This window comes from Artemia sp. Qi Xiang Cuo, chromosome 9 (genome assembly GCF_049724085.1).
Source record: "Artemia sp. Qi Xiang Cuo chromosome 9, ASM4972408v1, whole genome shotgun sequence".
NCBI lineage: Eukaryota > Metazoa > Arthropoda > Branchiopoda > Anostraca > Artemiidae > Artemia > Artemia sp. Qi Xiang Cuo.
Window position 1 is genome coordinate 2,318,856 of NC_142802.1, and position 21,049 is coordinate 2,339,904.

General features: G+C 34.9%; 1 protein-coding gene across 1 annotated transcript in view; it reads left to right on the forward strand.

Annotated features, from left to right (window-relative positions):
* LOC148948218 (G2/mitotic-specific cyclin-B2-like) overlaps nt 1–21,049 on the forward strand; it is a 113,663-nt gene that overhangs the window by 20,622 nt on the left and 71,992 nt on the right. The window lies entirely within an intron of this gene.

The following is a 21,049-nucleotide window of genomic DNA, read 5'->3' on the forward strand; positions in this document are numbered from 1 at the left end:
TATAAAGACAATAGCCAGCAGAAAATATTTGACAGCATATTAGCGGTGATACATACACTTTCAAACCAAATTTCATTTCTATTTATTAATAGAAAAAAAAGTTTTTTTAACTGAAAGTAAGGAGCGACATTAAAACTTAAAACAAACAGAAATTATTTCGTATATAAACGGGGCTGTCCCCTCCTCAACGTCTCGCTCTTTCCGATAATTTTTTTTATTTTTTTAAAAATTTGAGTTGTGAGAAAGAGTCAAACTTTAGCGTAAAGAGCGAGGCGTTGAGGAGTGGACAGGCCCTTTCATATACGGAATAATTTCTGTTCGTTTTAAGTTTTAATGTCGCTCCTTACTTTCAGTTAAAAAAAACTTTTTTTTTATTTAATTTATGAACGTTTTTGATTAATCCAGGTTTTGATTTTGGCTCACGGCACATTAATAATTAAAACGAAATTTGCACATTAATTTTACTTTTTTGGTTAAATGGCTTTCTCGAAAGTTGTTTAATTTTATTTACGAACGTTTTTATTAGTAATATAATACAGGTAACTTACGAATTAACTTACGTAAAGAACTTTTATATTCGTATATTTTTATGACGTAAATTAGGGGGTTCGCCCCCTAGTCAATACCTCGCTATTTACACTAAAGTTCAAACTTTGTTCTAATTCTTTAAGAATGGCCCCTTAATCACAAAGACCGTTAATTAGAATAAGTAGCTCTTATGAAATTACTAAAAAAAAAACTTTAGTGCAAAGAGCGAGGTACTGACTAGGGGGCAAACCCAATCATATACGTAATAATTTCTGTTCGTTTTAAGTTTTGAAGTGCTCTTTACTTTCAGTTGAAAAACTTATTTTTTTGTATTTAATTTATGATCGTTTTTTTAAATAATGCTGGGTAATCCGGTGCCCCCTTCATAGTAATGTCCCTTCCCCAATGAAAACTTTCTCCATGGAAAGATCCTCCCAAGTAACATCCAACCCCCCCCCCCATTACCATAAAAATCCCCCCTGAAAATGTCTGTATATTTCCCAATAACCAATACTATATGTAAACTTTGGGCAAAGTTCATAACTTCCAGCCCTTCCCCTGGGGACTGTGGAGGATTAATCATCCTCAAAGACATGGCTTTTATATTTTTCGACCATTCTGAACGAAATGGCTATCTGAAAATTTTGATCGGGTGACTCTGGGAAAAAGATGAGCGTGGGAGGGGGCCTAGTTGCCCTCCATTTATTTGGTCACTCAAAAAGGGCACTAGAACTTTTAATTTCTATTCGAATGAGCCCTCTTGCGACATTTTAAGACCACTGGGTCGATACGATCACCCCAGGGAGAAAAGAAAAAAATGACTTCAATGTCATTTTTGAAAAATGAGTTCTATGACTTTTAGGGGGTGTTTCCCTCTTTTTTCAAAAATAAGGCAAATTTTCCCAGGCGCGTAACTTTTTCTGAGCAAGACCAAACTTGATGAAATTTATATATTTCAAATCAGCATAAAAATCTGATTCTTTTGATGTATCTATTGGTAGCAAAATTCGGTTAGAGTTTTTTAGAGTTTCGGTTACTATTGAGCCGGGTCGTTCCCTACTTACAGTTCGTTACCACGAACTGTTTAATATGTTCTGTTTCTGTAGCACTAGTATAACATTAAAGTCCACTAGGAAAAAGAACCATTCACAAACATGGGTTTTTTATCGACAGACGGGATATAGTGACAAAGTTGATGTGTCGAAGTATAATCGATGAAGATTGACGTACCGATTATGGATTTTAAAAAAAAACATAAATAGCGACAATGATTACTCTGCATTTTTTAAAATCATAAAACAAGTAGAACAATAGGGAATATTTTTTTTAAAGATAGTGGAATACGAACTTCAAATGAATATTTTAACCCTATATCCAAGGGCCATCCTCAGCGAAACAAATAAAAAAAGATAATATAAAATAAACTCACATTAAAATACAATCTTTAAAACTAAAATCTTTTCAAAAGAGTCCTAGTATCATTACTTTAGGGAAGTTTAACCAGGACTGGTACATCAAGCGAAGTGAAAAAAGGCAAAACATTCAAGAGGAATAAAAACAGTAAAAAAAAAAGCTCTCAAAGCTAATGTTGTCGTTCTGGCAGACAGCCCAGAAGGCCTATCTGTAACCGGTTGAGTGGTATTGTTCACTGTTTTTTTTTAATGTAATTTGTTAAATCTCAAATTGCCTTTTTTCATTTCACTTGATGTACCAGTCCTGGTTGAACTTCCCGGAAGAAATCATGCTAAGACTCTTTTAAAAAGATTTTAGCTTTAATGATCGTAGTTTAATATTAGTTTCTTTTATATTTTCTTTTTTCATTTGTTTTGCTGAGGATGGCCCTTGGATATAGGGTCAAAACATTCATTTGAAGTTTGTATTCCACTGTCTTGAAAAAAAAAATATTCCCTATTGTTCTACTTGTTGTTTCTGATTAAAAAAAAACTTTAGCAAAAGGACAAATAAGGTCAGGAGAGCGTAGGTGCTGATCTCTTAATACTCTGCCCTCAGCTGGGTGTGCTATGTGTGTTGGGGACCAAATCACCAGACGCGTCCCGTTTTTTTCCCTCGATTCGTCTAGGTACCCTTTTGAAGTTGGGTAAATCTCTGGCTTGTCTTACAGGGGAACGCCACTAACCCTCACCCCAAATCAATAAGACATATTCTAGTTCCATATGTGAACTTGTTCTTGTTCCATGTCACACATGTTCCATGAGTGAACGTAAAATTGCGGTAGATGTCGATGAACAACTTTCTAATTTAAATAGCAGTAATGATATCGGTGTCCCTCAAGGTTCAGTTGTAGGTCCGCTTTGATTTTTATCTTATATTAATGATCCTTCTTTGTAGGAAAATATTAGTCTTGCAATTCTATTTAGAGAAGACACAGCTATATCTATTAAAGCGAGGGATTTATCTACATGAATCCACAAAACCACTAATCTCATAATACCCTGCCCACAGCTAAGTGTGCTATGTGTGTTGGGGACCAAATCACCAGACGCGTCCCGTTTTTCTCCCTCGATTCCTCTAGGTACCCTTTTGAAGTTGGGTAAATCTCTGGCTTGTCTTACAGGGGAACGCCACTAACCCTCACCCCAAATCAAATCATAGCCATCAGCCATCAGCGATCCTTCTCTTGTGAGTTTGACGTGCTAACCATTCGGCCAGGACGGGATTCTTGGTTCATACAAGCTTATTGTATTCCAAAATTAGAATATACTTGTTTTTACAGTACTAGTCAAAGAGAGTGAGAAACTTATAGGAGCTGGATCTTCGGCGATCTAGCATGGGAAGATGTTTCTAAAAAATAGAAAATTTCCAAGAAAATTGGTATAATTAATCTGGAATAGGATTAGAGCTGAAAGTGCTCTATAAGTGATAATTAATCAACGCCTTTTAGTTTTCAAGAATCCTTTCAAGTCAAAGGCGGTTTTAGGCGAAGGACAGAGGGAGCACTTGAACCGGACGCAGAAATAGGAGCACAAAATTTCAAATAAGTAATCTAACGGTTATAATCCTTTTAATTTTATTTTTATTAAAATAAATTGGAAGACGCAAATGAAAATAATTAACAAAATTATTAACTGATAGGTAAAATAAAAATGAAAAATTTCAATAATAAAAAAATTAAATAATTAATAACACATAAATAAGTAATTGAAAATACTAATTAATGAATTATTAATTGATTAATAAATGGAAAATATTTTTATAAATAAATACAAAATGTTAAAACTTAGCCCGATAATTTTGTGGGAGACGGGGGGGGGGGGGTTTGCTAATCAAGATTTTGCCCTGGATGTATGAGGGCAAAAACACCTCTGTTTTCAGCCAAAATCTATCCTGGATATATAGGCCTAGGTTAGCTTGGAAAAATCTTGGCAGTTTGAGTGGACTAGTTGGATTTAATCGGGTACATAATTCCGCCGCCTTACCCCACGTTGAATAAGCGTATGACAATTGCGATTTTAACAGTTTTTCATGTTTAATTGCAATTTTTGAATTCCGCTTAGAATCGCCTAATGAAACCTATTGCAATTAATTATTTGCATATGGTACTTCAGAGTTCAAAAAGTTGCGATTCCTCCTTTTTCAGACAGAAAGTTCGTGGAATATTTGTCTCTTATTAAAAGCTAACAATTTTTTTGTTGGTTTCAAAGGTTCCATGGGTTTACACGGTTTTCTTTTTTGTATTATTATTTTCCTCTGAGAAATGCATTTTAATGTTCAAACCGCGTCCAATAGCTAAGCTTATTCAATAAAATATTGTACCCAATTGCAATGAGCTCTACTGAATGCAGGGTTTACCCTCCTTTTTATTTTACAAGTCTTAAAAGGACATATGCATCAGTTTAAGACCAAACAAAATCAGCGAAGGCTAGATGGGGTCAGTGACTCTTCTTTTTGACATTAGGGCCAATTCCCACTCTTGTGAGTTTCCCATATTCTTTTGCGCTAACGGCAAGTGTTTCATATCTTCATTTAATAGCGAGAAAATTATGATCTAGCGAGTGGCCCAGCATTGCAACGCTATTATTTTTTATAGATCGTAGTATTTCTTAAAATTCCTGGCAAAAATATAAGGCACTACTAATACAATTTAATCAATTTTCTACTTTTTCCATGAATACGTATACCCAAAACTATAAAATATCCCTAATCTGCATCCCGTTTGCAAGTCACAACATAGTGTATTGATTTTGAAAAAAATAAAGTAAAATTACTTTTATATTTAACAATGAAGTACGCGAATACGAAAACCATGCTGCCTTTCCATCACATAGGAGCCAAAGCATTCCAAAAACGAAGATCCAAGACATCTCTACAAATATTTCGCTTAATACAAGTGATAATCGTGCTACGCAAAATCCACCTTAGGCCAACACATCTGTACACGTCCCTCCCAATATGCTGGCAACTCCACTCTCTGCTACTCCCATGAATTTCTTATTTCCACCAAATCCTTTACTACCTTTCCCCAGACGTTCAGATATTACACGCCCATTTCAGATATTACAAACTTTGGCCAGGTAAAATAAAGACATTGATACCTGCTATGACCGATAGCTATAACTATGAAGGTCATTGTTAAGGCACTGATGAACTTAAGGTCGTGACATCAGAAATATTTAGCCTTAAACGGAGCAGCTTGCCGAAGACCCTTAGAGATGACAGGAAGAACATGCAGAAGACGGTCAAATTAAGTGTGGATGATAAAGACGTATTGCCTGATTTGTCTGCTTCAGTTTCATCAATGCAGAGTGAATTAAGTAGCCTGCAAGTTGGGAATAAGGATGAAATCAGGAAAAAGGCAGAGGATGAGGTTTCCCGAATCGAGAGTGTATCTCCTTCGCAGTTTAAAAATCATTTTTTGGGCACCTTTACTCAGTCCGTATACAAAGCCATCAATTTGCAATTCCAGCCACGGTTCGATGTGATCGAGAAAAGTCTGAATGATTTAAGATCAAAAGTACTGAAGGATAGCTGTAAGTTATTAAAGCTTGAAACTAAACTGGAAGATATGCATCAAAGTACACTTCTGGATGAAGTTATTATTTCTGGTATTGACACTTCTGCTCATGATCTAGCCAACCTTGGAAGAAAAAAGTTATTGATTGCTTAAACACTATTATGGGCCTTCCTTCTGACATATCCGTCTTTAAGAAAGCTAGACGTCTTGGAGCTGCTGATCAAACTAATGCTCCAATTGAACTTACCCTTGATTCAGAAGCTTCATCGGTTGAGATTTTGCGAAATTGTAAAAATCTGAAAGGTTCCCAGATTTTTGTCAATGAAGCGCTCATGACACAAAGACAAGATGTTTTCAGACTAGCACGCAATAAGTTTGAGGCAAAAAATGTGTGGACGCTTAGAGGTGTTATATATGTGAGAAATGATTCACATACTAAACCTTGTAGGACGATTTTTGATGTAACCGAAATTTGCAGTTTGGAGACCCGACCTTCCGTTTGAATAATGATTAGTTACATATTCATAATCTGTGTCTGATATGAACTGTTTCTAAGGATTTCTAGATTCAAAGTTGAAACTAGATACACTTTTAAGGACCATAATTCTTCAGTGAATGTGACCAACCAAGTGTAAAAGACTTGCCAGAATAGGATTTTTTTTCGAATGGTCGTCAAATGCCCAGTGTTTCTTTCCTTTTTCTGCCCAGTGTTTCCAGTGTTTCTTTTTTCTTTCCTAATCTTTCTACAGTTAAATGCTCAAGGTTTACAAAGTGCTCACAAGGAACTCAATTTCTTACTAGCTTCGAGTCCACGTGACGTTGTTACTGTTTGTGAAACCATTTTACTGGATAATACTCCTGTTTCCATGCTGGATATCCCCAAATATAAAGCTATCTTTCCACAAGAGGAATGTTAGGGCGAAAGGTGGCTTAGCAATTTATGTTCAAAATAGCTGGTCTTCTATCATGATGTGTGATATATCTGTTTGGAAAGAAGGAATATGCAAGAGCTTATTTATGGAAATTATTCTGTCAGGATGCTTACCGTTATTTTATGTTTTTTTTTACAGACCTCTGTCTAGTAATCCAGCGAGTTTCTTTTGATGTTTTTGATCATAATACTTGTTCAGTTCTCGGAGCGCGAAAATCCGGTTCCGTTCTGATGTCGGCTGATTTTAATTTCGACCTATTAACTTTGGATGTTAATGTAAATAGAGAATTTCTTCAAAATATTCTTCCATGTTTTTTTTATATTTCAGGAAATTTGTTGTATTATTAATTATATAAAAATTTACTTTTTTTACTGCCAAATTAGCTACGTCCCCAGTTTGTTGTGCTTCTAGGGGTAATTTACCCCTTGAAGGACGACTTTTTGAGTTGGAAAATAACTCGTTAGATTGCGCATTTTAACAGCGATTTGACTACATGAACACCTCAGTAACGAGTAAATATGCTTCTAATGTAAGGGAGGCTGCCACACGGGTTGGATATTTTTAATCAGGGTCTTTGTTCCTCAATTGACCATCTAAAATAGATTGCTTCTGAAGGGCCATCGAATATTGTTGGTTTGTGAGACTTTTTAGATCGTAAAAATGGTATACTTTTGGGTTTGCAAGGTTACAAGATGGAGCGACTGAATCGGTAAAAGATGACCAAGGGGGGTCTTGCCTTGTATGTATCTAATTATTTCCCATATTCTCTTATAATGGATTTATCCAGAAAAATCGAAGGTGTCTTTGAATCACTGTTCCTCCATATTAAATGTGGAGGTAATAATATAATATTTGGTATTATTCATCGATCTCCTAGTGGCTCTATTCCTCTGTTTCTACGCATCCTTAATGATCTGCTTGAAACCATCCTCAAACAGTCGACTGAGTTAATTATTATGGGAGATTTTGATATAAATTTGATGGATATAAGGTCTGCTGTATCTTTAGATTTTCTTTCGTCCATGCCTGCCGCAGGTACTTTACCTTCTGTATGTATCCCATCTCGCATAACAGACATTACATCCTCTCTGATAGAAAATGTTTTCTGTACAGCTACCTTGATCCAAAATTATGCTTTAGCAAGTGACATTTCTGATCATTTTCTGGTTTACTCTATATACTGTTTTGATAATCTGACTATTAATAGGACTAGTGAGAATGGTAAAAGACCTTTTAGATTTGATGAAGTGGTATTAATGCTCCTGTCAATATTGGCAGAAATTTCTTGGGGTAATTTTGAGAGTGATTCTGATTTTGTAATTTATTTGATACTTTTCATGAGTCTATTAAAGACGCTGTTCTTGATATTTGCTCTGTTTCATCTTCTAATCGTAAATCTAAGAGGGGTTTTCCTAGAAATCCTTGGATGACCCAAGGCGTGCAAGTCTGCTAGCCCGTCAATGAAAGCTATTCGCTTTCAGCGATTCGAAATTTACCGGAATATTTATAATTCTGTGCGTCGAAAGCCTAAGTCCCAGTATCATTTTAATTGTTTTTCAAATTGCGGTAAAGAAATTCGAAAAACTTGGCAGGTTATAAATTCTGTCCTTAGGGTCTCTTTTCAGTCTCCATCAGTCCCTTTTTTTTGGGATCTCGATGGCGAAACTATCAAGGGTGAACTGAATGTTCAAGACGCATTTACTTCATATTTTGCAAGTATTGGTGAAAGGACTGTTTCTGCTGTTAGTTCTTCTCCTTCACGATCCAATTTCAGGTCTTATCTTGGGCCACCTTGTATTAAGTCAATGTTCTTGGAACCAGAGACTAATATAGAAAGTTGTGCGTTTTTTGGTTCAATTCTTTCATGTCTGGTAGAATAATTTCTGTTTATCCGCTTTTTTGCTCACCATCAAGTGTTGACCCGGGGTCCCTCAAGGGTCAATTTTAGGGCCAGTATTGTTCTTAATATAAGTGAACGACCTAATTTTTGCAGTTAGAAAGAAAAATCCTCTTTATTATTGTCGTCCAACATTCTCCCGTACCCATAAACATAGTTTAAATTCCTCAGATTCTCTCGTTATCTTTGCCGAAAATACCCCCCTTATTACTTCTGGGAGACAGAGGACGAGGTTCGTACAAAGTTAGTGGACCTGTTCGAGAGTTTTAATTTGGTTTGATCCCAACTCTCTTGCCCTAGATGTTTCTAAGTCTAGTTTTTCTCGTATATCTCAGGCTTGTCCTCAACTATCTAAAATTCATATATCCAAAGGGTTTATTAATAGACCAAAGGATGGCAATGTCCATTTCCTAGATATCCTCCTAGATGAAAATTTATCTTTTAAACACCATAGTGACTTAATTAAAATGAAGGTATGCACAAGCCTTTGTATTCTAACATAAACATATTTTTCCTGGACTAATTCTAAGAATCCTATTTCACAACTTCATTAATTCTTATTGTCCAGTCATATGGATGTCTACATTTTCTTTTTTTTTCTCAAACTGCTTTCGAACGACTACAATAAAGCTATAAATCCTTTCCAGGATGTAGATCGTTCGGTAAATGAACCGTTGCTTGATGTTGAAAAACTTTAGATTCTTTCCTGTGGGTCTTTCGCTTTCCTTCAGCTCCATGGTGATATTCCTAGGTCCCTTAGATTTACATCTTCTTTTGTATCTGATCGGTCAAATAACCAGCTCCGTAATTCTCAAAACATTCAAATTCTGCATACATCAACAATAAGATCCGATTTTAATTCTTTCGTTGCGTGTCATTTGATACGATACACCCTCCCGATTCGGCTCGAGAATGCCACTCGTTTGGCAGCTTCAAAAGACTTGAATTTTTTTTTTTGAATTCCATATTATTGGTTTTCCCTTGACGTGTAATGTTATCCATTTTTTTAATTATAGTTATAGACGTTGCGATTAACTACAGTTTGATACAGCTTACTTAATGAACTCTCTTTCCTTATGCTTACTTCATCTTTTTAATTTCTCCGTTTTTATGAAGCAAGTGCTTTACATGTTAAGTGTTTGAATATTTAATAGTTTGATGTTATGAGATTTGTTTCATAATTCACTACTACAAGCTATGGAGCCTTTGTGGCGATTTGTAGTATTAGTATTGTTATATGAAAAAAAAATCTATCAATCTATCTTATTCTTCCTCTGCATAACGTGACCTGCGTGTATTGCTTACAAAGTAGCCGTCTGTTGAAAGAACCGGCTAAAAATACAATTCGAGGAATAGGGTTACATCGACATCACGTTGGCTAAGAAGCCCGATCATACTGCAAACCTTATTTTTGATTAGTGCATTACTTTTAAATCATTCATAACTCGGAAAACCCTAAATTCCACAAAATCGTTAAGTCGGAGTAGGAAATTACGAGATTGTTTTTATATTTTTTGAACTTGAAATAAGTAAATAAATTTGCCGTACAAATCAGTCAATACAGAATCAACTCCATATAATCAAATCGTTCTATTTTTTCTATGTCGAGAACTGCTCTAGGCAGGATGATTAGTAGATCAGAATTTATATTTTTATGTTTAACCATTTAGTTATGTTTAGTCAGTTTTATGAAAGAAAAAATATTCCAAAAGCATCAATTACAAACTAGATGATTAATAATTAGAAATAATGTATGAAAGTAAGCCAAATTTCCTTTTGGGGGATTGAACGGTTCTTTAAAAGGAAAAAGAATATATCCCAGAGCTAAGAACTTAGAAGCTGTTGAATTTTTTTTTAATGCCCAAAAGCTTTTTCTACTTTCCCTGTTTCCCTGTTTTCCCTGTTTTCCCTGTTTTTAACATACACAAAATCAAAAACAGCTTACTAAATTTCTAAATAAAAAAAAAAAACAACAAAAAAACATTAGTTTGTACCAATCAACAACACTCTAAAAACTGACTTTGAAGACCAACTTAATCTTAATAAAATAATCACAACTGAGGTTGCTTAAAAGACTCGCCCTATTTTCTAGAAAAAAAAACAGCCTGATTCTAACCAACTTCAAAAGGCAATACCAGAAATACCAAATCCAACGTTTTTTAAGCCCCCCCCCCCAAAAGAAAAAACGAAGAAAAATAAATAAATAATTCAGACACCACGCTTCTTAGTCTTTAAGAATATTTCACAATGAAAATTAAAAGAAGTGACAAAAAACGTGACGCATGTTGTTTAAATCACATACTTAATGAAGGGGTGACATTAGTGGATTGACCAGGGGAGAGGATCATGAAAAGTTCTCAGTTTTCTAGAAATTGTAGAGCCTTGGAAAAGGACTGCTCATTCTAGATCATAAAATACACCATAATTTTTTAACTAATTCAAAGAGGAAGCTGATAGACAGACAGCACATCTTCAAAGCAGTCCGCACCGCATCTACCAGTATAATTGGCTATGACGGTGACTAGCAACTCTGAAAGCAATCGTGTGACATTATACAAGGGGTACTTAAAGGCATCCTACATAGCTTCTTTGTGCTTTTGTTGTTTCCTACATAGCCAGTATTTCTCAGTATACAACACTGTATAAAGATAATTAGCAGTAAGTTCACCGCAGATGATTTCTGGCTCTTCATTCGCGGTGCGAACAAACAGCTCCTCCCACATACTCTTTCATAAACAGCTCCTCTCATTTGATCTGCCATCAGCGGTCCAATTACTCTCGAACACGTATTTTGGCAGAAACTTTCTCAAAATGTCTTTGAAACCAACTCGAGACTTTGAAACCTACTTGTAATTCCTAAAAACATCTAATAATAACATTGCACTACTAATTACCGATTTCCATATATGTATTGGAATAAATTAATTTAAAATTAGTTTCTTTAAAATTTAGTGTTCCAACGTTGAAGCCAAGTTTCGCATTCAAGAAAAATCTGACTTAACTACCCGTGAAAAGATCTAATGTCGCTTATGTTTTTACGTTCTCCGGAGCACTCGTACCTCGGTTCGGGTTTTTATAATGGGTGAGATAGGGGACGATCATACTGTCTAATATTTATATACTGTGGTATACAGTTAGTAGTTTTCCGATCCTCACAGAGAGGTATATACGCCATGTGTTTTTTCTGCCGGTAGTCGCAAAAAAATAATCGAAGTTTCTAGACAATATTTTTAATAAATCAATAAAAGCTACAACATTAAAAGCTGATCACAGTCCAATATCACAGTTTGGTTTTCAAATCCATTAGGTAAAGGCTAGAAAATAAAAGTATATTAGACTCATATGAACACAAATGACACTACAAGTTTCGAAAAAAAATACAAAGATATGTCAACAACGAGCATAAAAAAAAAACAATGGCATAAGTTTTCACGTTGTGCGTCAATGGGACAATATTCAACCAAAAACCTCCTTTATTTATTAGAGTGCTATGGACATCAAAATACAAATTTTCCACCCCCTGCAACTATCTATTCATACTTGACAACCAGGATTTTCCAAAATTTTCTTTTGAAAACTACTTTTCTTTTTCAAAACTATGAACTTTTTATGGAAACATCCCAATATTCGTGAATTTTGTTACGTTTAACCGATACAATCTGACAACACTTGTTTGCCACAAAAATTTAGATGTTAACAATGTGGTGAAAAGGAAAAACGGAAAGCCATCTGAAAAGGAAAGCCACGCCTTCTTAAGCTGTTTGGGGCCATTCCTTTTTCGGCTCACTTTCTTCTGATTTTTCACATACGTTTCTTTTTTTTTATTTTAGCTTCCCCTACTACCAAACCGCACATGGAGGTCTTTTGTTCAAGGTCGAATTTTTGATTTTTTATTAACGAAAAATATGGTTGTGCAAACTTCTACCTCATTAATTCAAGTAATCCGATCGCATTTTTTACTATCCTTGCTGTTATAACAATTGCGCTCCATTTTTAACTACAAAGACATAAAAAAGAACAACTAGTATCTACAGGGTAAAATGCAACATACTGAACAAATAGACGAAATTACTTTAAGCCATGATTAGTAATAATCTGTGGAGCATTAAACTAGGGTAGTTCAATGATTTTTGTTAATATGTTCATTAATATGTTTCAAATTTTAGACTTAAAAAAGGAGCACATAGTGTGTAACGTCAAAAAAACCTGATATTCTTTAATAAATGTATGCTTTACAAGTATAACCAGGAGTTTCAAGGGTGTACCCTCTGGAAATTTCACAGTCTCAATTATCATTCTTATTGTGAGGAGGATTAAAGAAGGAGGAATACAAGAAAATCGTATATATTACAGTATGAAGAAGTTTCAAATCAGTGCTTACGGAATACAGTGAATATAATAAGAAATAAAATCTGTTTTTGAGTCTGCAACTGTAGAAAGGGATCATTTTCTAATATTATAGAGGGAAGGTGGGGGGGGAGGGAGGATTTTATTTATATTCAAACTAAAAGTAAACAAACAGAACCAGCGTACTAACGGCTATAGGCAATCAATACTGGAGAGTGTGTTATAATTCATTTTTGAAGTTGAATTTTCCGCATAAAATAAGTTTTGCAAATCTTTAATATTTTGAATGTTACGTCACCTTTCAACTGTAAAGGGATCACAATGCGATTGGCTAATATCAAACCAACCATGTTTTCCAGATGAAGAACAACAGAAAGCCAAATTTTTGGTTTTTTTCGTGTTTTTGGCAAACTATCTGGAGCCAGTCAAAAAGCAAGTCACCCCCAAAAAGGATGGGAAGACGTTTTAAGGAGATTTATGGCAAATCGAAACTTCACTAGAGGGCGTAAAGAGCGAAGCTTCGAATAGACTAGGGTGGAGAAGCGTGTGCATCTGTTGAGATCAGCCGGCTTGGTGACACCGTGACTTGTGAGAGGTACTAATATTCATAGTAAGATTTATCTGATAGGCTATTCCGACTAGCTAAAAGTGGCAAATATTCATGAAATGGTTGAAATTCAGTACAGCTAAGGATTGATAACGAAAGTCTCTAATTCACTGGTCCTAGCTGAATTCAAAAAGCATTAGCTGGCTCCAGAGTTCAACTAACTCTTGCTGAGCCTTAGTCGTAAAAAATTGTGTAATGGACGAATCTTACAGCTGTATTCCCATAGCAATAAAAACATAATTTCAACCTTAGGAAAAGGCACTTTGACCCCCCCCCCCCCAAAAAAAAACAAAGAAAAATCCCTACGAACTCAATAACTGACGAGAAATTTCGTCAGTATCATTGTAGTTTTTCTATTTGATTCTTGTCCCAAATTTTCAAAGTTGATAAAATTAATTGACACCACTATTACCAATGCAGCATAAAACCATCCAAGACGCGTCAGGTCCTTGGCTTCTGATAGATCGTCAGAAATTTTTAGATTAGTTTTTTTTTTTTAATTCGTGGTTTTCAGTTCTTTTATTCACGTCGAATCTCCGAACGTCCCTTTAATTAATAAGATATTATCTGATAATTAAATATTCATGATACAGAGATAACGGTCATTTATTATGGTGGCCGGCGTTTACCTTCCCGAAAAATACCCCCTCCCCGTGGAAAATAAGGTTCTCCCAAATTTGAGAATATTCTTTGAGTTTTGTTTTTTGAATTTCCGTAGGGGGAAGGAGTTTTGGTACTTGTGTATATGGGCCACTAACTCAAGTTTACGCGGTGTAAAAATTGAGAACAAACCGGTCCTTCGTTAGTTTTTATTTCAGCTTAGCGCGAGACCAGACAAAGACAAGTGACAGAATATATTGGAAATATATAATTTGGGCAATATATTTGCACATAAGGGGGAGGGGGTAAAGTATTTGGACAGTTTGAAGTCAGAAAACAATTCTTTCTAGGTATATGGTCACTAAAAAAAACCAGAAGAATAACGAGGTATCTGGAATCTTTGTTAACTAACTAAATAATAATAATAATAAAGGAAAAAAAAGTTTTTTTTTGTTTCAAGTAAATGTAATGTTTCATTTAAGTCTTTTTTCGAAGTGTTTAGTGTTTTTTTTTTCAATGACCGTTTTTCCAAGCATTAAGTATTATTATTAGGGTAATGTAGTGTTTCATTAAGGTGGCGCATAATACACAAATACCAAAATTCCTTCCCCCTACGGAGATTAAAAAATAAAACCCAAATAAAAATTTCAAATTTGGAAAGCCTTATTTTCCACGGGGGGGGGAGTGGAGGGGGGCAGGGGTCCGAATTTTACACAGCGTAAACTTGAGTGAGTGGCGCATAATACACAAGTACCAAATTCCTTCCCCCTACGGAAATTAAAAAAATAAAACTCAAACAAAATTCTCAAATTTAAAAAGCCTTATTTTCCACGGGGGGGGGGGGGGGTAAACGCCTAGAACCATTTATTATATATTTAAGGTGCATTTTATCAGGCTTTAATAAACTTATCCATTCGCCTTTGCGTAAGGTTCATTAACTATAATAAAAAAAAGACACACGTAGAGTTCCGATGTTTGTCAAACGAACAACATAATCTTGGCTCTGTATATATAAAAAAAGAAGAAACTCTGACAAAATCTGGATAAACTCTCCTACCTAATATACATAATAAAAAATGTTTCTACCTGTTCAAGTGTTTAATCAGCCATTCCAAACAAAGATTTCTGTTCTAAAATATATGGATCTAAGACATCCTTTCCTCTTTAATTCGCGAAAATGCTATACAATTGGCAAAACTTCTTCATCTTCAACAATTGTTCCCATCTATCAATGATCTGTCTGATAATATCCTGATACCTGTTACTATCTCTCAAATCTAATGCACTATCTTTCTTCTTTTCATCCACAATAAATTTGATCCTACACTACATCGGCACCATTGGCCGATTTAATTGAATTAATCCCGACAATTTTCTCAATATCATCAGCAATTACACAATTTTATTTTATAACGAATTTTGCCAAGAAAGCTTTCTTGGCAAAATTCCAAACTTGCCAAAACTTGCCAAGAAAAATTTTGCCAAGAATGTTCATCAAGGTTTCAGTTCCCTGTGCACGTTGTTGTTATGCTGTTTTTCTGTAGCCCTTTAGTTTTAATCTTTCACCATAAGACGATAATGTGTCTACTATTCGGTCACTGTGCTTCGGCATTGTCCATCAACCGAAATATATTTTGAAATTTTAATTCATTCTTTTAAGATTGAAAAACACATCAAAAATTTCTGAAAATGGTTGAAAAGACAAACATTTTCCTACTTTTTAGACAAATTTAGTCAAAGTAATAACTCCGGCCCAGTGAATGAATAGGTCCGAAACTGGTGAATCCATTGCTTTAACAATGTTGACTTTTGAGTTCAAGTTACAGTTATAGGCTTTCACAAAATTGTGTATTTCAGACGAAACATTAAAGATTAATTTTAAATATGTAAAGTAACGTTGGCTTCTTTAAGACCCATTCACCAGCCAGTTAATACAGGCTTTCGGAATGGACTGATTTTCGGTGTAATTAGAATCTCATGGCGAATAGGATTCAAAATACGACGATGAAAATGGATAAGGAATTGACTTGGCATGACAGCGCTGAACTAAAATATGGATATGGCCACTACAACTTTTTTGCACCATATAAACAAGTAGTCAGTTCTTCTACAGTGGCGATAGGCAAGGACAGACCGTAGTCCATCCATGAAATATCCTTTAAAACGATTTACAAGGACTTATTTGTTATTTAAATTGGAAAATTTATCAAGTGATTCTCAATACAAAAGAATAGCTCATTCTTCAAAACTCAGCTTGCTTTTTAGCAAGTAAAGTAAAAAACAAAACAAAAACGGTTAAGTCCATGACAAGTATTAAAAAACCAAGAGTTATAAGTCCAGTCAAATTAAAAACAGTAAAAATATATTAACAATCAATCATTGTTGGTTAAAGCTTTCACCGTCTTTATGATAAATTGAGTTTGGTTACCTACCCATCTGCATTGTAAGACGAGAATCTATACCTGCCGTGTGTCAACCTGCATTTCTGTTCTTCTGCGAACCTCAGCTATTTTTTGCTCTAAATAAATGGCTCTAAACCACACTTTCCACTTGAAGAATTTTCCATTACATTTATCATCCTCGTTAGTATTCTCACCTTCAATTAATCTTTCGTCTAGCCCGTTTCAACCCTTTCCAACCCATTTTTTCATCAAAACCCATATTTCTTGTTATTGTTTTTTATTGTTATACCCTTATTGTTTTATTGTAATACTGCTACACCCTATTATTGTTTCTATGTTCTTTTCAGACGAAGGAAAACCTACGTATTACCTACGTATACTATCAGATTGAAAAGGAAACCATTCGCAAGTTCAACCCGAAAGATTTGTCTTCTGGCAAAATATTTAAACAGATGAAGAGAGATGTAAAAAAAGGTCCAATATTTAGGCTGTTTCAGGTTCACGGAGTTTATTTCCTCAATAACCACTATTTTAATTTCATTTTGTTTTTCCTACATACAATTTTTTTTTACCTTACTCATGACAATTGGTACTACTTCCCGTTTTCTTGCAATGGTCTAAACCCACACCCTAGTCATACCCACAAAGCGGATCTGCAGGAGATGGGCGTATTCAGACCCGAGGAACCTCCGTTTTTTCAGCATCTCCCGCTCGTATGTAGCGTTCAAACCTCTATGAATTAACGCTGGCAATAATATTTCCTTCCCTTTATGCCAATGTCCTAAAACCACTGGATTTGTAAAAAAAATATATCGGAATTTCGTCAAAAATTCCAAAATTCGTCAAAAATATAGCCGAAAGCTCTTCCTAGAAAATGACAAGTTTTCTTTCATAATCTCTCAGAGTTGATGAAAAAAACAATAAACCTTTGCTCCCAACCACTATGCTTTAATATTGAGTTCCCAAAAAATAAAACAAACTTTTCAATAGATTTAATTTAGTTTATTTCCTGATAATCTATTAATTTAAAAAAGAGCATGTCACAATAATTATTTGACCACAAGATATAAATACAAATGGGAGAAGGTTAAGTGATAGATGTCACTTTTGGTCACTTCAGCGATGTCTATCCTCATTCTAAACCTCCTGCCTGCCTGACTGTTGATAAATGACACCTAGACGAAGAAAATTAAAAAATACATCAGTTATGCTGAAGACTATTCCAATAAAACACATTACTAAAACTCTAAAACATATTCTTCAAAAATAATATTAAAATAAAGCTTCCTCACCCAAGACCGATCATAGAAAAACTCTATATTGTAACAGATAGACGGAGAAAATTATAGCAGATAAAATGGAAATATGCAAAAACAATACGACTAAATTATTGTCCAGAAATAACAAAAAAAAACTACTCCGCTGCTACGGATCTAAGATAATTAATAAGATAATAATAAGATAAGAGGCTTAGGGAAATTATGCAGCTAAGATCACAAATCAGAAGGTGTTCTTCAAACAGTTACTACCAACCCCTGTAGTGGGAAATTCAAAAATAATGTTATATAATCCTGAATTTACGCTTAGGTAAATTATGAAACTATAATCACACACGTAAACGTGTTCTTCATACTCATATATATATGTATATATATATATATATATATATATATATATATATATATATATATATATATATATATATGATGTCGTTGTCTTTCAGCATAGAGAAAAATCCGTCATGAAATGAAAAAATAAAATATTACGAGGAAGAATATAACTAAGTAAAGATATGAACTTACCGCTTTAGTATCTTCTGCCACCAGCAGGCTGAGAACTATATCCTCCATCGCCACCACTTGGTGCTGCAACAAAAAAGGTAGCCATTATTTTCTCCCCTCCAGCTCTAAATAGGAAACTTACGTAATTTGCAATTTCAAAAACTGAAAATATTTTTTTTTTGGAATGGAATACTCGCCACTTCCCGAACGACAGAATTATATAACATATTTTTATCAGCCACATAAATCAAACAGGTAAATAGTAAAGTAAAGCATGAAAAAATAATGCGAAAAAGGGCATAAACAAGAAAAGCAAAAACAGGGAAAAAAGAAGATATATATATATATATATATATATATATATATAGTACAGTGGCATAGCGGCTTCACGACACGCACCAGGCTTCTATATATGGATTCTTATTGTCGCTTCTCTTCTAAACGCAGATAATTTGAGCCTTTTCTTGATATCTTGACGTCCAAATGGACCTTAAATTAGAAGTAGTGCTTTTGTAAAATTAATTTTCTTTTATCGGACCTTTAACTTTTGCCTCAGCTTGTCTTTTGTCATTATGAAAGACATATCGTCGAACCTTGTTTCTTTTAACTGTTCAGGTGGTGGGACAAAAACTTCTTTTTCTTTCAACGATTTTTCTAGTCCAGGTTTTTCATTTTCAATGGTAGGGTAGGCATTGATGACCTTATTCACGTCAAAATCCAAAACACAATCATCATCGCTATCATTTTCAATTTGTTTGGTTCGTTTTACCTCGGCTTGTCTTTCGTCATTACGAAATACGCATAACCGAACCTTTACTCCCAGTCCCAATCATCATCGCTATCATTTTCAGTTTAGACACGTTTCGATTCTCGCTGTCCAGGTTGATTTTCATTGACTCGCTCACATTTTCGGTGTCACATGTCTCCTAACCGCGTGTGTCTTTGCTCTTCATTTTCATTTTTTACTCGCTCACATGCTCGGTGTCGCATGTCTTCTAATCGAGTGTGTCTTTGCTCTTCATTTTCATTTTTGACACACCAAAGCTGTTATTCTAACCGCGTGTGTATTTGCTCTTCATTTTCATTTTTGACTCGCTCATATGCTCGGTGTCGCATGTCTTCTAACCGCGTATGTCTTGTCTCTTCATTTTCATTTTTGATACGCTACTACTTTTCTTCTAACCACGTGTGTCTTTGCTCTTCATTTTCATTTTTGACTAGCTCACCTGCTCGGTGTCGCATGTCTTCTAACCGCATGTCTCTTAGCTCTTTATTTTGACTTTTGACGAGCTCTAATTGTCGTTTTCGCATATCTTCTAATAACCCAGGTCTTTGCTCTTCATTTTCATTTTTGATGCGTTTTTGGATTTTGGTTACTTCACACAATTTAGGAATGGCCTTTGCTTTAGCTGCCCGTATTTGCGTTGTAACAATTGATGATCCAGGTTGTCGATTTTCACATCTTATAAGGTTTGATAGTTCAGGTGTTGGTTCCAAAGAATCACCATTTATAGTAACTGCAACTGTAAATTCTCATTTTTTGGGCCTTCCAACAGACATTATATTATATAAATAACTGATGCGGCGGAAAATCAACAATCTTATTTATTATATACATAACATCATATCAGAAAATGCTTATATGATGTACCGACATAGTACATGACGTCATTTGCAAAAACCCAACGGCTCTTAACGAAGTTTCTCAGACTTCTGTCCTATCTAGATCGTTTTTTTTGAATGCGAGAATATCTACTACTACTACTACTAACAACTCACCGCAGCACCAAGCCGCCTGAGGCCAACACAACTACGCACGTTCCTCCTCCACCCCAATCTATTCAAAGCCTCCCTTTTTAAACCCGCCCACGAAGTTCCCATTTCCTTTAAATCTTTCTTTATGACGTCCTCCCAACCCAGACGGGGACGACCTACTTTCCGTTTAGCCCTAGATGGTTGGCCGAAAAGAACAATCTTCGGCAATCTGTCATTTAGGAAAACTGGAAGTCATTTAGGAAAGTCTGGAAGAATAGGAAGATAAGTCTGCAAACCAAGATTAGAATCTTAGAAGCTACAGTGATGACAGTGGTCAAATATGGCTCTGAAGCATGGACGCTCCGAAAAGCGGATGAAGATTTGCTAGATGTTTTCCAGAGAAATTGCTTAAGGATTGTTCTGGGTACCCGGCTGACTGACCGTATTGCGAGAATATCCCCAGATACTAATTTTCCCGAAACAATATGGAGCTGTTTTTGAGAAAAACTACATACATAAATGTACAATTATTGCTCGTTTATAAAGATAGTATATATATATATATATATATATATATATATATATATATATATATATATATATATATATATATATATATATATATATATATATATATATATATATATTATGTCTTTTAAGATATGTATGTGCCAATATGTACCCAATAGCCAATAACTTTGTGCTAAAATGAATCTGTTACTGAAATTCCCCCCACAAGCTGTTGGACTTCATAAAAGAAGAACTGTCCAAACCTGACGAGACGGTGAGAGGAAGTCAAGAGGTAAAAGTTAAAGAAACTCAAGAGCAATCTGAGAAGATCAACACGAAAGAATGTGGACTTAAGACAGAAACAGAAGATACAGACTGGGTAATTTGTTGTTTATTTATTTTTCGAGCTTTGGTTCATATTGAATTTCATTTTAAAGACATTAAAGAAGTTTTTTATGGTAGTGTTTTTCATTTAGTACAACAGATGTGGCTCATTCTCTCTTCTTGTTGCTAAAGCATGAAGGAACAAACAGTTATTACCATTGATCCAAGTGGTAATCCAAAAGCGAGTTGTGGCCTGAAAATGCAATCCTCATGCTGTTGACCCCTTTTCAAAACCTTTAATGTATCACCAGGGGCGTAGCTCCAGTAGTTTTATTGGGGAGGAGGGAAAAGGGATCTACATCCGGAGTGTCAGGGGGCATGGGCTATATTATGA